The sequence below is a fragment of the Podarcis vaucheri genome, assembly GCF_965113315.1.
Source record: "Podarcis vaucheri genome assembly, chromosome: 11".
Taxonomy (NCBI): domain Eukaryota; kingdom Metazoa; phylum Chordata; class Lepidosauria; order Squamata; family Lacertidae; genus Podarcis; species Podarcis vaucheri.
In genome coordinates, this window is record NC_138749.1 from 10,681,419 (window position 1) to 10,695,723 (window position 14,305).

The 14,305-nt window shown below is 45.6% G+C and overlaps 1 protein-coding gene across 3 annotated transcripts in view; it reads left to right on the top strand.

Annotated features, from left to right (window-relative positions):
- The first annotated feature begins 2,881 nt into the window (after window positions 1-2,881).
- The window catches only part of CTIF (cap binding complex dependent translation initiation factor), a 179,389-nt gene continuing 167,965 nt past the window's right edge, over window positions 2,882-14,305 (top strand). For all 3 annotated transcript variants that reach the window (XM_082241989.1, XM_082241990.1, XM_082241991.1), the window contains exon 1: window positions 2,882-3,120. The gene's annotated coding sequence lies outside the window, so the exon portion shown is untranslated. The remainder of the gene's footprint in view (window positions 3,121-14,305) is intronic.

Sequence of the window (14,305 nt, forward strand, 5' to 3'; positions counted from 1 at the left end):
CAAAATGCTGTGTATGAGGAGGCCTGAAATAAAGAACAGCAGGATCCAACAGTTTCAGAAGTTTCTTTCTTTTTTAATTTAAAGACCAGCAAAGTCACTCCGAATCAAATTTGTTAGATTTCCAGTACGCTTAGGTCTCCAACTATTGTTGGACAACAACTCCCATTTTTAATTTAAAGACCAGCAAAGTCACTCCGAATCAAATTTGTTAGATTTCCAGTACGCTTAGGTCTCCAACTATTGTTGGACAACAACTCCCATCATCCCTAGCTAGCAGGATCAGTGGTCAGGAACAATGGGAGTTGTAGTCCAACAACAGCTGGGTACCAAAGTTTGAGAAATACTGTGTTGGGCTGCAATCTTGAACCCACTCATTTGGGAATAAACTCTGTTGAATTCAATAGGACTTATTTCTGAGTAGATGTGTTATGTACTGAGCTTGGATCCTAGAACAATAGGCAGGTAGGATCATAGAAGGCAACAACCTGATTGGCCAGCTGGAGGGGCCCAATCAGGTCCCAGGAGAAAGTTAATCAGCCTATTAGGTTGGTAGGATCCTAGAATGCAACAACCTGCAGGAGCAGGAGGGAAGCAGAGTCAGCCAATCACAGGGGACCCATTGTGTAAATAATGTATATAAAGACTGAGGTTTTGGGAGGAAATTCATTCACTGTTTACAAATGCCAGCATCTTTTCTGTGCTTTGATAAATACTTCCAGTTTCTTTCATCTTTGAGCTGACTCTGGTCTCTTTCTGATCGCCCTGGAGGAAGCTCAGTGGAGTGAAATGTCGAACCTGTTTCCAGTATACAGCTTAGGACAAATCTTTTTACCTCGGTCAGCCTCTGGCTATTTTGGACTACAACCCCCATCAGCCTCAGCCAGGCTGAGCTTGCTGAGGCTGATGGGAGTTGTAGTCCAAAACATCCTAATGGCCTTAGATTGAGAGAGGTTGGTCTAGGCCTTTGGATGACTGGATGTTTTCTCTTCCCATTTGCTGCTGTTTTGTTGCTTTGTCATGCTTTGCTTTTTGTGGTTTTAGTTTATTATAGGAATGTAAATTGTACTTACCTTATTTGTGGTATTTTTGCAACTTACTGCGGGACCATGATTAGGGGGGAAGTGGGGTGGGGTATGGGAAAGAGATGTAAAAATAACAAACAAAAGTATCACCAGCCCTGAAAATGGAATAATGCCTTCAGGCTGCACTCCTGTACGTTTTTTACTGAGAAGTAAGCCTCACTGAGGGGACACGGGTGGCGCTGTGGGTTAAACCTCAGAGCCTAGGACTTGCCGATCAAAAGATCAGCGGTTCGAATCCCCGCAATGGGGTTGCTCGGTCCCTGCTCCTGCCAACCTAGCAGTTCGAAAGCACGTCAAAGGGCAAGTAGATAAATAGGTACCACTCTGGCGGGAAGATAAACAGCTTTTCCGTGCGCTGCTCTGGTTCGCCAGAAGCGGCTTAGTCATGCTGGCCACAGGACCCGGAAGCTGTACGCCGGCTCCCTCGGCCAATAAAGCGAGATGAGCGCCGCAACCCGAGTCGGTCACAACTGGACCTAATGGTCAGGGGTCCCTTTACCTTTAAGCCTCATTGAACCCAGTGGGACCGACTTCTGAGTGCATTGGGTTAAACTGTTTGATGTAGCATATTAATCTTGGTCCCACAACAGGCCAGGCCAACAAGAAGCAAATGGAGACAGGGCTCCTGCACCTTTAATAGCCATATAGATGGAGAAATTTCAGCAGGTATCTCCTACACAACTATAACAGGGGGCACGTCGTTGTCCTCTTTTCTTTTGCATCTGGTCCTTTACAAACAAATCAGCAGTTCCACAGCCTATGGCGGTCTGCTGCCTCGTCTGCAAAATTACTTCAGAAAAACTAAATGTGTTCTCATTTCTGGTCCGCCTTCTGAGAGTGGTGCTCTGAGTGATCATTCTAGATGCACCTCTGTTGGCAAAGAAACTCCCCTCCCTGCTGCAATCACAAGAATCCATGTGGCCATAAAATATTTTATATATATATATATATATATATATATATATATATATATATACACACACACACACACACACACACACACGTATCATTTCCAACAATAATTTAACGTATTTTCATATCTTATACAGTGTTTTAGACTTCCATCAACCGCATCTTGCAATACTACTAGCATAATCTGTTTATTACAATTGTTTTTCAAATAATCCAAATATTTACTCCAGTCCTCCAAGAATCTCTGGTCTGCAGCTTTTGAATCCTTCCTGTCATCTTATCTTATGTAATTCTGCATTCTCCATTGATTTCACGTATAAGCTAAAGCTATAGCTTAGGGTGCCACTCTCTTGGGGGCCCCAAGAAAATTTAAGGGGGGAAAAATGGATGTACATTTCCAGAATATAAGATAAAAAACAAATAAAATAAAACCTACATACAGCAACAGTGTTTTGTGTTGTGTAGGCTCCTGTGGTGTAAGTATTGGGCCCCGCCTGCTCCCTAAAATATCACTGGTTTGCTCATTTCTATATATAGGGTGCCTACATTCTGCATATTTTGTTATGTGCAAATGCCTTTAGATACCTATTAGGTCCACAAATTACCATCTAGCATATATTCAACACAAAAAAACATAGCGACAATTTGTTGTTGACAAAGGTCAGCTGGACATATAAAGGGCCCCATTTAAATCCGGCCCTGCGCAATCGCAGCGCCTGGAGGGGGAAAAGACTCTCCCATCCGATCGCGCACGTCCAAAATACAACCCCTCCATCTCTCTCTCTCCTCCCCTCGAAGAGGAACTACATTTCCCAGGAAGCTTAGCGCGTCCCTTTCTTTTTTAAAGTCTATGCACGTGGCTCGTTGGGAGGAGTTGGGAACGTCACATTCCTGCATTCTCTTAGCCTGTGTCACAGGAGCCCGGTTTCTGTGTCGTTGGACAGCTTGGAAAAATAAGAGCGAAAATAAGCCCTCCTTCTGCCTCCACCTTCCCAAGCTCTTCCCAGTCGGGACTCATGCACCTCCAAGAAGGAATTTGACCCCCTTCCCCTTTCCTTCCTCCCTCGGAATCCACCCAGAGACTCCCTTTTCCTCCTCTCCAGCCTAGCCTTGGCTCTCCAGAAAGGTAATCATCATCATCCGGCGCTGTTGTGGGTTTGGGCTGCTATGGGGTTATCTGTAGGGCTGTGTGAATGCGCGCGCGAGGGTCCTTTTGTGGGCATCCGTGCTGCGCCTCGATCGCCAGCAAATGACTGGTGGTGATCTATATCCATGCGTACGCGCCCGACACACCACAATACCTCCCCCAGCCTGGAGGCGTTGCAATAAAAGGGACGAGGAGGGAATCCTCCTTTTTACGCATAGGATCCAAACGCGTTTTTACGCATTGGATCGCGCGCAGGTGATGGTGGTGGAGCCCTTTCTCCCGGGGAAAAGCGGGGAGAGAAGGCGAAGGGCGCTCGGGGTCTCTCCCCTGTTGTTGTGGCGGCTGCGTGACACCCGCGTAACTCAGGCGGGGGGGGGCGAGGCGGGGCTCCCCTTTGTTTTGCAACCGGGGGACCAAGTTGCAAGGTGTTCCTGCGTTTTTGCTGCGGGGAGGAGGGAATCTCTGCTTCGGATCAAAATAGGAAGAGGCGGCTGCTCCCTTCCCCCAGTTTCCTCTTCTCCTGCGTCTGCATAGGCCAAAACTGGAACGGAGTTTATTTTGCTTTCTTTTCTCCCCCCCAACAAATCGGTCCCATGTGATTCTCTCCCCACCCCCCTTCTGCGTGGATATGTGCGTGTCGATTGCATGTTGTCTAGACTTCAACTCCCCCTCCCTCTTTTCTCCTCCCTCCCCCTTCATGTCGGCTCCCCCCACCCCCACCCGCTTTCTCTTCCCCCCACCTCTCCGTTTCCAACCAGTGCAGTTTATGTCCGGGAAAGTCTTTTTCTGATTTGCAGCCCGGGCCTGGTGGCATTTATCTCAGCCCTTTTATGAAAGGCATCATTCCGGCATGATCTCTCCCGAAACGCGCAGATAGGCTCCCTTGCCCGAATTTGGGCGGGGAGAGATAGAGAATGGATGTTACTCGTAGTTGTAATTTTTCACGAGCTGCGCTGTGTGTAGTAAAAGGATTCAGACTCACCACTCACTATTTAATACCCCCTCGCCTATAAATCCTTGAAAGCATGTGTGTAATTTGATTTGAGCGTATATTATGCAACTGCGTATGTCTTTTTGGTGGGTATTTTGTTGGGTGGGGAGGAGGTGGAATGGAAGATTTGTGATCTCTCCAGTATTTCCTGTGTTAAAAAGTCCTCCAGAATCATAACCCTCCTCCATTGATGATGTATCTTGAGGTCATCTCCCTCCATCCCTCCCTCCTCCGTAATACGCGATTAATTGTTCAGAGGCTATTGTAATCCTTTTCAGCTGCCCAATGGCCCTTGCTGCTTTACACAGATTTTTCTGAGCGATTCCACATCCACACACTTGGATTGTTTCGCTCTGTCCGAGAGGTGGTGGGGTTCATGCAATTTCGGTTAAATCTGGAATGTTTCAAGATTGCATTATGGAAAGGGAGAGCCGTGGCCAGCACGGTCCAAGCACCCGTGGGTTTTTAAAAATGTCATGCGTTGATAGATACTCAGGTTTGCCGTGTTATTAAAATGCAGATCTTAGATTATCCGGATTTTCAATGTTCTGGGGTTTTAAGTGAGCCAAAGGGTATCCTTTGTGTGTGTGCGTGCGGGCAGCACATTATGTTCAGGCAGTGTGCAGTTCTACACAACGCTCTGTTGGGTGACAGTGTGATTTGGGGCATATCCTAGCTGGATTCCTTTTCCATATATCAAAAAAAATCTAGCAGATTTCCATTAAAACAATTAGATTTAGTTTGCACGGAAGCCAGTGGCCTCATTTTGAGTGTTAATTCTTGACGTGGCAAGAACATTTCCATTCCGAAATCCCTGATATCGTTTTTAATCTCACGCTGCCTTGTTACCAAGGGGGAAGGAAAGGGGTTTGAGCGATAGATAAGAACAGAACATCCCAGAGCATCGTCTCCTAGTACTGTCATAGAGCAGAGGCTCAGGTGCTTTGCCATTGGTGACATTTCCTGCATTGTCCCATTGAATCCAGCTGTGGTTACCCCAGGCATGTGAGCATAGGATTGTAGCCTTAAGATCCATCCTCTCTGCATGGATAATGGGGAGCGATCCTAGGCTGGATCAGCTTTCAGGCACGTTATGGGTGCGGTCCATTTTTTAAATATATATAATATATTTTTCCTGCAGTGGTTTTTATTCTGGTGCTTCGGGGTGATTTTTGTACCTGCTGCCCTTAACTCATCAATCTTGTAACAAGGTGCGACTCCTAGGTGATCATTCCTGCCATTCTTAGTTACGGGGAAGGATAAATGCTTCCAAAGGCCAGAAAGCGGAAGGTGAGTGGGGTGGGGGCTCTTGCTCCTAGCCTGTGCCACGTAAGAGCTTTCTGTACATGAGTTTATGCTGCAGTATTGAGGGGAAGAACAGATTGCGGGGGGAGCAGCTAGATCAGAGAGCAAGGCTCTCTCTTTCTGCCACAGTCCTTCCCTTCCTCCAGCTTCCTTCAGGGGAAACACATCTTTGCATTTAGCAAAATCACCACCAGCTCTGCAAAGAGCTGTCTCTGCTTTTTATCTGCTGTATTTAAGAGGATGCTCACCTCAATGTGGTGTCAGGTTTGTGAAATCAGGCGCCGAAATGTCCGATATCTTGACGGCTGGATACTGCTGCTTCTCAGAGGTCTGGTGGGCAGCCGGATTTGAATGGTGGGCTTCTAATCGGAAACACAAACTGCTGTTCTTTTAATCCAAGTTTTTGTAGGTGGGTAAATTGGAAAATGAATGGAGCTTGGATACACTAGCGTGTGCTGTATTTTAGCAGCAAACCGTTTCCCCTTTTCTCATTCAAAGTGCACTTTCTCTCAATGAGAGCTAGAAACTTGTACAGAAAAGTAATTTTGTCCTATGTGAAATGAAATGGTTTATCTAGTGTGCCTTTGCAGTACACGCAGGAAGAATTTGCTTTATGAATCCTTGTGCAGTGGGATTGTGTGTCATTAGCAAATCTTTAGGGCGGCACAGAGCACAGTGTGTTTGCTATTTCTAGAGCAAACTGCTGCATTTTGGCAGTAGGATATAATCATAATATGGTACGTAGCCAAGGCTTGTCCTCTGATTACAGCCATGGTAAAGGAGGTGAGACTTCGGCCACAATCCCAGGTTCGGATGACACACCAAGCCAAACAAGCATATCACACTGACCTAAGAGAACCGGAGAAGAGCAAAACACCTGTGATTTTCTCCTCTGAAACCAGCATGTTTGTGAAGTCATGGTAGGCCATACTGGGGCTTGCTCTTCAAAGCAGACCTTTGAGTTCAAAGTAGACCTTTTAGCTTGCAAATCCCCCCCCCAAAAAAAACAACTCTCACACATGGGTTTAAAGTTGGTTAATCACTGCCTTGGCATCACCAACCATGGTTAGGCCTATTCCTGGTTTGAAGCTGCGTTTTGGTGCTGCTTAGCAAATTCTGGCTAAGAGAGCCTGGCAAACTTTTAACAGTAGGTGAGGTCAGTACAGTGGTGCCCCGCAAGACGAATGCCTCGCAAGACGGGAAACTCGCTAGACGAAAGAGTTTTCCGTTTTGGAGGTGCTTCGCCAAACGAATTTCCTATGGGCTTGCTTCGCAAGACGACAATGTCTTGCGAGTTCCTGCTGTGTTTTTTTCCTTCCCCCCCTTTTTCTAAGCCGCTAAAAGCCACTAATAGCGCTAATCCGCTAATCCTTCAATGGGCTTGCTTCGCAAGACGAAAAAACTGCTAGACGAAGAGAATCACAGAACGGATTCTTTTCGTCTTGCGAGGCACCACTGTACTTAAGGTGACACTTAACGGTGATTAGGAAGGATAGAGGAGAATTTGCATCTGTTGTCAGGTCCCTGTGGAGAAGTGATCATAAGATATTCGGCATCTTACACCTAATCTATACAGTACTGTGGTTAAGTGATGGCATAGATAGCTATGCACATTGCTCTCAGTGTGACTCCAGAACTGGGAACTCTATCTCTGTGAGGGGTAAACTACAGTTCCCATGATGCTTGTGTGTGTTTTAAATGTAAAGTGTGCATGCAGTCTTACAGTTGTAGCCCCAGACACTGATGTCACTGGGAAAGCTAATGTAGACCTTGCTGTTTCTGTACCATTCTTCCTTTAAACCTGGTGCCTTCCAGCTGTTTTGGACTACAATTCCCATCAGCTGCAATCAGCACTGTCATGATGGCTTTTGTAGTCCAAAACATCTAGAATGCACCAGGTTGGGGAGGGCTGAGCGTGAACCTATCTGGAAAGGGAATAAGAACCAGATCTTAAAATATTTAAAAACAAAATACCGTGGTGCCTCGCAAGACGAAAAGAATCCGTTCTGTGATTCTCTTCGTCTAGCGGTTTTTTCGTCTTGCGAAGCAACCCTATTACCAGATTAGCGCTATTAGTGGCTTTTAGCGGCTTAGAAAAAGGGGGGGAGGAAAAAACCAGCAGGAACTCTCAAGACATTTTCGTCTTGCGAAGCAAGCCCATAGGAAATTCGTTTTGCGAAGCACCTCCAAAACGGAAAACTCTTTCGTCTAGCGAGTTTTCCGTCTTGCGAGGCATTCGTCTTGCGGGGCACCACTGTAAAAGTTCAGCAACTCTTGCTAATAAATATACTGCAACCAAGTTAGGAATGACCAACTCAGGAGTGCCCTAGGAATTAGAGGAATTCTAAGCAGTAGGTCCTCAGAACTCATTGGAGGAGAGGGGATTTCACATATCTGGTGCCCCCCCCCCCCAGGATGAATGCATAATTTTCCTTGGCAGGTCATAGTTCAGCCAATAGAACTACTTCTTTCCAAAATGCCTTGTATGAAATGGAAACAACCTTATTTGTTGCAGGGAGAGGAATGGGCCTAGGGGCTGGGCCACTTTGCGTGGTGGTAAATGAATCTGCCTTTCGCAAAGTCAGAGCATTTGTCAATGTAGCCCAGAGATGCCTGTTCTGACTGGCAGTGGTTCTCCAGTTTCTCAAGGCGAGGAGGGCTCTCCCCCCACCCCCCGGTGCACCAGATATGTTGTCATTTAGACGTGTCCGACTCTTCATGACCCCATGGACCAGAGCACGCCAGGCACTCCTGTCTTCCACTGCCTCCCGCAGTTTGGTCAAACTCATGCTGGTAGCTTTGAGAACACTGTCCAACCATCTCATCCTCTGTCGTCCCCTTCTCCTTGTGTCCTCCATCTTTCCCAACATCAGGGTCTTTTCCAGGGAGTCTTCTCTTCTCCTGAGGTGGCCAAAGTATTGGAGCCTCAGCTTCCGGATCTGTCCTTCCAGTGAGCACTCAGGGCTGATTTCCTTCAGAATGGATAGGTTTGATCTTCTTGCAGTCCATGGGACTCTCCAGAGTCTCCTCCAGCACCATAATTCAAAAGCATCAATTCTTCAGCGATCAGCCTTCTTTATGGTCCAGCTCTCACTTCCATACATCACTACTTGGAAAACCATAGCTTTAACTATACGGACCTTTGTTGGCAAGGTGATGTCTCTGCTTTTGAAGATGCTGTCTAGGTTTGTCATTGCTCACCAGATATACCTGGCCCTTTTTAACTGGTGATGCACCAGGGACCTCCTGTAGAAGAATCATATGTTTGACCACTGAAATCCTGTCTGTTATTATTATTATTATTTTTAATCCCACTTTTACTCCCAAAGGAGCTCAGGCTAGCAAATAAGTGCTAAAACAAAAACATCCTTAAAACTATTGCAATGCAGATGCAGACCTGGAAAGCCCTGCCCTGGAAAGGCTCTTAGGAAGAGGGAAGTTTTTAAATAGGCGCCGAAAAGACGACAGAGCTGGCCCCCAACTTTCAATGGGAGGGAATTCTAAGGGCCTGGATCCTATACTGTGTGGGGGACAGACCTCCTGATAATACGGTATCAGGAGGAGGCCATCCACAGAGGTATCTGCAGGAGACCCATCGACTGGGTGTACAGTGGTAACTCTGGTTACGTACTTAATTCCTTCTGGAGGTCCGTTCTTAACCTGAAACTGTTCTTAACCTGAAGGACCACTTTAGCTAATGGGGCTTCCCGCTGCCACTGCGCCGCCGCCATGCGATTTCTGTTCTCATCCTGAAGCAAAGTTCTTAACCCGAGGTACTATTTCAGGGTTAGCGGAGTCTGTAACCTGAAGCGTCTGTAACCCGAGGTACCACTGTTTAAAGTATGTGGAATATGCAGGCCTAGTTTGTTTATTTCATGGGTAGGCAAACTAAGGTCCAGGGGCCGGATCTGGCCCAATCACCTTCTAAATCTGGCCTGCAGACGGTCCAGAAATCAGCCTGTTTTTACTGGAGTAGAATGTGTGCTTTTATTTAAAATGTATCTCTGGGTTATTTGTGGGGCATAGGAATTCGTTCATTTTCCACCCCCAAAATATAGTCCAGCCCCCCACAAGGTCTGAGGGACAGTGGGCCAGCCCCCTGCTGAAAAAGTTTGCTGACCCCTGCTTTATTTAATGATTTTATTACATTTCTATATTGTCTTTCATCTGAGAATCACAGGGTGGTTTATTTGTGGTGATGCAGTGCTGGGAGCATCAGCCAAAAACTCCTCTCTCTCTTTCTCTCTCTGGGGAATGGGGGAAATGTCCTGTGTTGTTCCCCTCCACCCCTTTTCATATCACACACTTGTGCCATGCGCATTCTAGAGATCTCACAGCTTGTTGACAGGCCGGGAGGGGGGTTGCAACTTTGATATGTGAAATATAGGCCTTTGCAGAGCTAACAGATGTCTCCTCCAAGCCGACACTTTTCAGTGGAGTCAAGTCACACATTCCGCTTGCTAGCCCTCACGTCTTGCAGTGGCATTCTCACAATCGCAGAAATCTCAGCCAACTGTGCCAATAAGCCTTGGGTGAATCAATGGATAAATCAGTGCAGATTTGCATATGGGAAAAACCAGTGAGTGGTATCTACTGTAGTGCCAAGTGAACATTCCATCGGCGCGAGGAATTCCTGCTTGCAGAATGGAACCTTCTTTCTCTATTCCCCCCAGTAGGGCTGGGCGAAATATCATCAAAAATTGGTTAGAAGTCCATCTTGGTTTCATAATTGTTGACCTGGCAATATATCGTGAAACGTGGTGTGTGCTGTCTGTGCTATGTAAAAAAAATTATAATGTGGGGAAAACTGTGAAGCTAATCAGTTCTTCTCCATACCTCCATCCTTGTTTCAGACATCGTGATATATCAGTCTAATGTGATGTTTAGCTGGTGATATAACATGTTAAAAACCAGATATTTCCTTCCCCCCCCCAAAAAAATTATTCATTTTATAATACAGCTAAACAACACAAGCAGAAAAACAGACAATCCAAACAAATTCTTGTCTTATCCTTATTTTTTCTAAACGTGTTTAGGTGAGCTTCCCCAAGTCCCCCCATCTGATTTTCATTTTACCTCATCTTTAGCAGTTTACATATGTCATAATTTCTAGCCATTTTTTATCGCACTTTTACCATAAAAATCTTCACATTTTATCACTTACAAATAATACTATTTTAAAATACACTATCCTCTACTTCTAACCGTACAGCCTATATCCACTTCCAGAGCTATTCTAAGATTTAAATATTAACATATTTTTTCCCAAATATTCTTTAAACTTCTTCCAATCTTCTTCCACCGTCTCTTCTCTCTGGTCTGAGTCTCCCAGTCAGTCCGGCAAGTTCCATATAGTCGAAAACCAGATATTTCCTACTCCACAGCTATGTTCCAGGGGTTCCCCAAACAACTACCTTCTGGAGCAAATTTGGGGGGAGTGTCGGTGGGGTGGGGAGTCGTGTTGCATGAGTGGAAATAGATGATGCTGATGGGATGCACTGTTCCAACACCAATATTTCTGAAGAAAATACGTTTTCCTTCCTCCACCTGATGCATTTCCAGGTATTGTCAAGACTCCCTCCTGTCATCATCTGAAGGGCTGAAGGTTAGGAAACTCTGGTGTACATTCTTCCTATTCTTCACAGGTCCTTAAAGGTAAAGGTAAAGGGACCCCTGACCATTAGGTTCAGTCATGGCCGACTCTGGGGTTGCGGTGCTCATCTCGCTTTATTGGTACAGCTTCTGGGTCATGTGGCCAGCATGACTAAGCCGCTTCTGGCTAACCAGAGCAGCACACGGAAATGCCGTTTACCTTCCCTCTGGAGTGGTACCTATTTATCTACTTGCACTTTGATGTGCTTTCAAACTGCTAGGTTGGCAGGAGCAGGGACCAAGCAACGGGAGCTCACCCTGTAATGGGGATTCGAACCGCCAACCTTCTGATTGGCAAGTCCTAGGCTCTGTGGTTTAACCCACAGCACCACCCGCGTGGCGTCACGGATCCTTGTGTGAACGCAATTAGATATTTAAACTTGGGATAAAAGAAAAGCCTTATATATTGAAATGAACACTGCCTCCCGTGTTCCCAACCATCCTTTTGTGCCTCTTTTGCCCGTTACTCAGTACGTTCCATCTCTGAGAAGACCTGAAATGTTTGCAAGTCAGATTAATACCTTAACGAGGCAGTATCCATTACGATATGTAATGGTTTCCCTTTGTCCCAAGTTGAAATACCTGTTGTGTTTTCTGTAAGTGCCCCTCAAACAGTGTGTTGCTTGAAACATCCCGATTGGATTTTTTAAAGGATTTAACAGGTTCAGTTAATTTATGTCGCCTTGGATCGGTACGTTGCAGCAAACTCTGGCCTACACATGCAAATACACCATTGCTGTGTAGAATGCAAAATTGAATCTTGCCGTTTTTGTAAGATCATAGAATCATAGAGTTGGAATAGACCACAAGATCAGGCAAAGAATAGCAGGTAAGTTCAGTATCCTTTTGTTTGGGTGTTGCTGAATCTGTGGTCTGGCTCAGTTGACATCAAACGGCTCTCAAGTTGCCATAGTAGCCCCTTGAGGATTCCCCCAGAGGAAGGGATTTCTGATCCTGCTTATGATGGTGCAATCAACACTAAATCCGCAGCTACTCCGATGACGTCAGGATGGTTACGTCAGCCTGTCAGGATCTTGCCCTGCTAAACAAAGCCTTCCTGAGTTACATGGCTGCTCTTTGTCTTTGGTCTGTGTGCATTTAGGGCTCATTTCTCCCCCCTCAAAGTATTCTGGGAACTGTAGTTTATTCTTTACAGTCCTCAGCATCCTTAACAAACTATAGTTGGATACTAAAGTTGGGTGCTTTAAATTATTATTATGAATAATAATAATAATTATAATATAATTTATTATTTATATCCCGCCCACCTGGCTGAGTCTGCTTGCCTCTTCTTCCCTTTGGCAAATGACTACTGTTTAAATGGCGACGAGATCGCATTGGCCTATTTATTCTGAATGTTTATAAGTGATGCCAATAAAGGTTTGGTGATGATGCTGGTGATGATCTGGCTGAGTTTCCCCAGCCACTCTGGGTGGTTCCCAATTGCGTGTTAAAAACAGTGGCAAAAGCAATTCATTTCTGTAGCGAGGTGAGTTTCACACTTTTGTGCACGCATGTTGTCCTGCTGACTCTTTTTGGTTCTTTACCTAGTGTTGCACGCCACCTCCGTCTCCCGAGATTCCAGGGGTTCCAGGCACATGCCCAGGATTCGTGTTTCCTTTTGGCAATGAGGCAGAGCGGAAACTGTGGTGTCTTTATGATATATGGTTTACACATATATACAACCTGAGCCTACAATGGAGGGGTTCACATCATTAACACTCCAAGAGGGTCTTGCTTCCCCCATAGTTGCAGCCTTTTCAAAAATAGCAGTGTGCCTTTTTTCAAGGTTGGAACTGAGCTATTTGGTTGAGCATTGAATTGCCGTTGCATAGTTCCATTTCGGGCTGACCAGAAGAAGATTCACAAAACAGATTGAAATCTGGTTATCTTGTTGTTGGAGTTCTGTTGGAATTGCACCAGCAACAAGTATACATATAGTTATTGTCTTGGACTTATTGCAAGAATATTAGGATGGGGTTTTTTTACAATGCCAAAATAATAATGACATACACAACTCAATGCAATGGTGCCTCGGTTTTTGAACGTCTCTGTTGATGAACGTTTTGGAACTCGAACGTCATAAACCTGGAAGCAAATGCTTTGGTTTTCAAACGCACCTGAGAAGACAAACCAGAAACGTGGCTGCCTTATTGAGATTTCTGTTTTGAGTTTTTGGTTTTCAAACGTTTCGGAACTCAAACAGTCTTCCAGAAAGAATTATGTTCGAAAACTGAGGTACCACTGTATTGAGTTGTGTATGTCATTATTATTTTGGCATTGTAAATAGCATTTGAGACTTTAAGTATTAGAAGGCATTGAACTTTTGTACGTTACTGTTAATGAATTTTTGTAAACCACATACAGAAGTATTTAGTTTGTGATTTACTTCTGTATTCCTTGGAAAGTTGTATTGATCTCTGCCTTCCCAGCCTGCAGCCCTCTAGGTCACATCACAGCAAATTCTGACCCTCTCAAACTCCTGCTTTGATCTTTTAAGAGTTGGGGAAGGAGCCCCACCCATTTCCTTTGTTCTCCTAATGGCCCATCACCCAGGTGATTACCCGAATCCGGGAAGCTTGCCTGATTTGTTCCTCCCTCTGTAATGTATCGCCAGATCGTGATGTTTGGCTGGTGATACATCGCAATGTTGAAAACCTGACATCACCCAGCCCTAGAGTAAATCCAACCCAAGTCCAGAGTGGAGTCCCTAAGACAGTTGGATGGTGCCTTGTATGCCTCCTTCCGGCAACTCCCGCAGCCAGGCTGGTGCCAAACGCATTGCTCTGCTTTCCTTTGGACCACATCACTGAGGCCGTGTGTGTGTGTTCTTGTTGTCTGCGCAGCCCAGGACCTCCAGGCACACTGCCCAGGTCTGCGCCCCAGAGAGGTCACAATGCTAATGTGGTGGTTTGACTTCACCCTGGGGGAACACTGCTTTGTGTCTCAAGACCGACGGATGCCAACAGCCACCCACCAGGGAAGTTAGTGCATGTCCTTATCATGGGGGTATTCAGTATTCGGAGCTGCCTTTCAGTGGTTCAGACAGTAGTGTGTTGTTGATTTCTTCCGCAGGGAGAGGGGTAGAAAACTAAAACCAGCACCTGCAGTTTGAAGGGATACAGTCCAGGAAAGTCCTGTCCCACTATATTTTTCTGATTCCCAACCACCTTTCTTTTTTTAAAGCTCTCTGTAAGTTGCAGCAGTTCCTGCCAT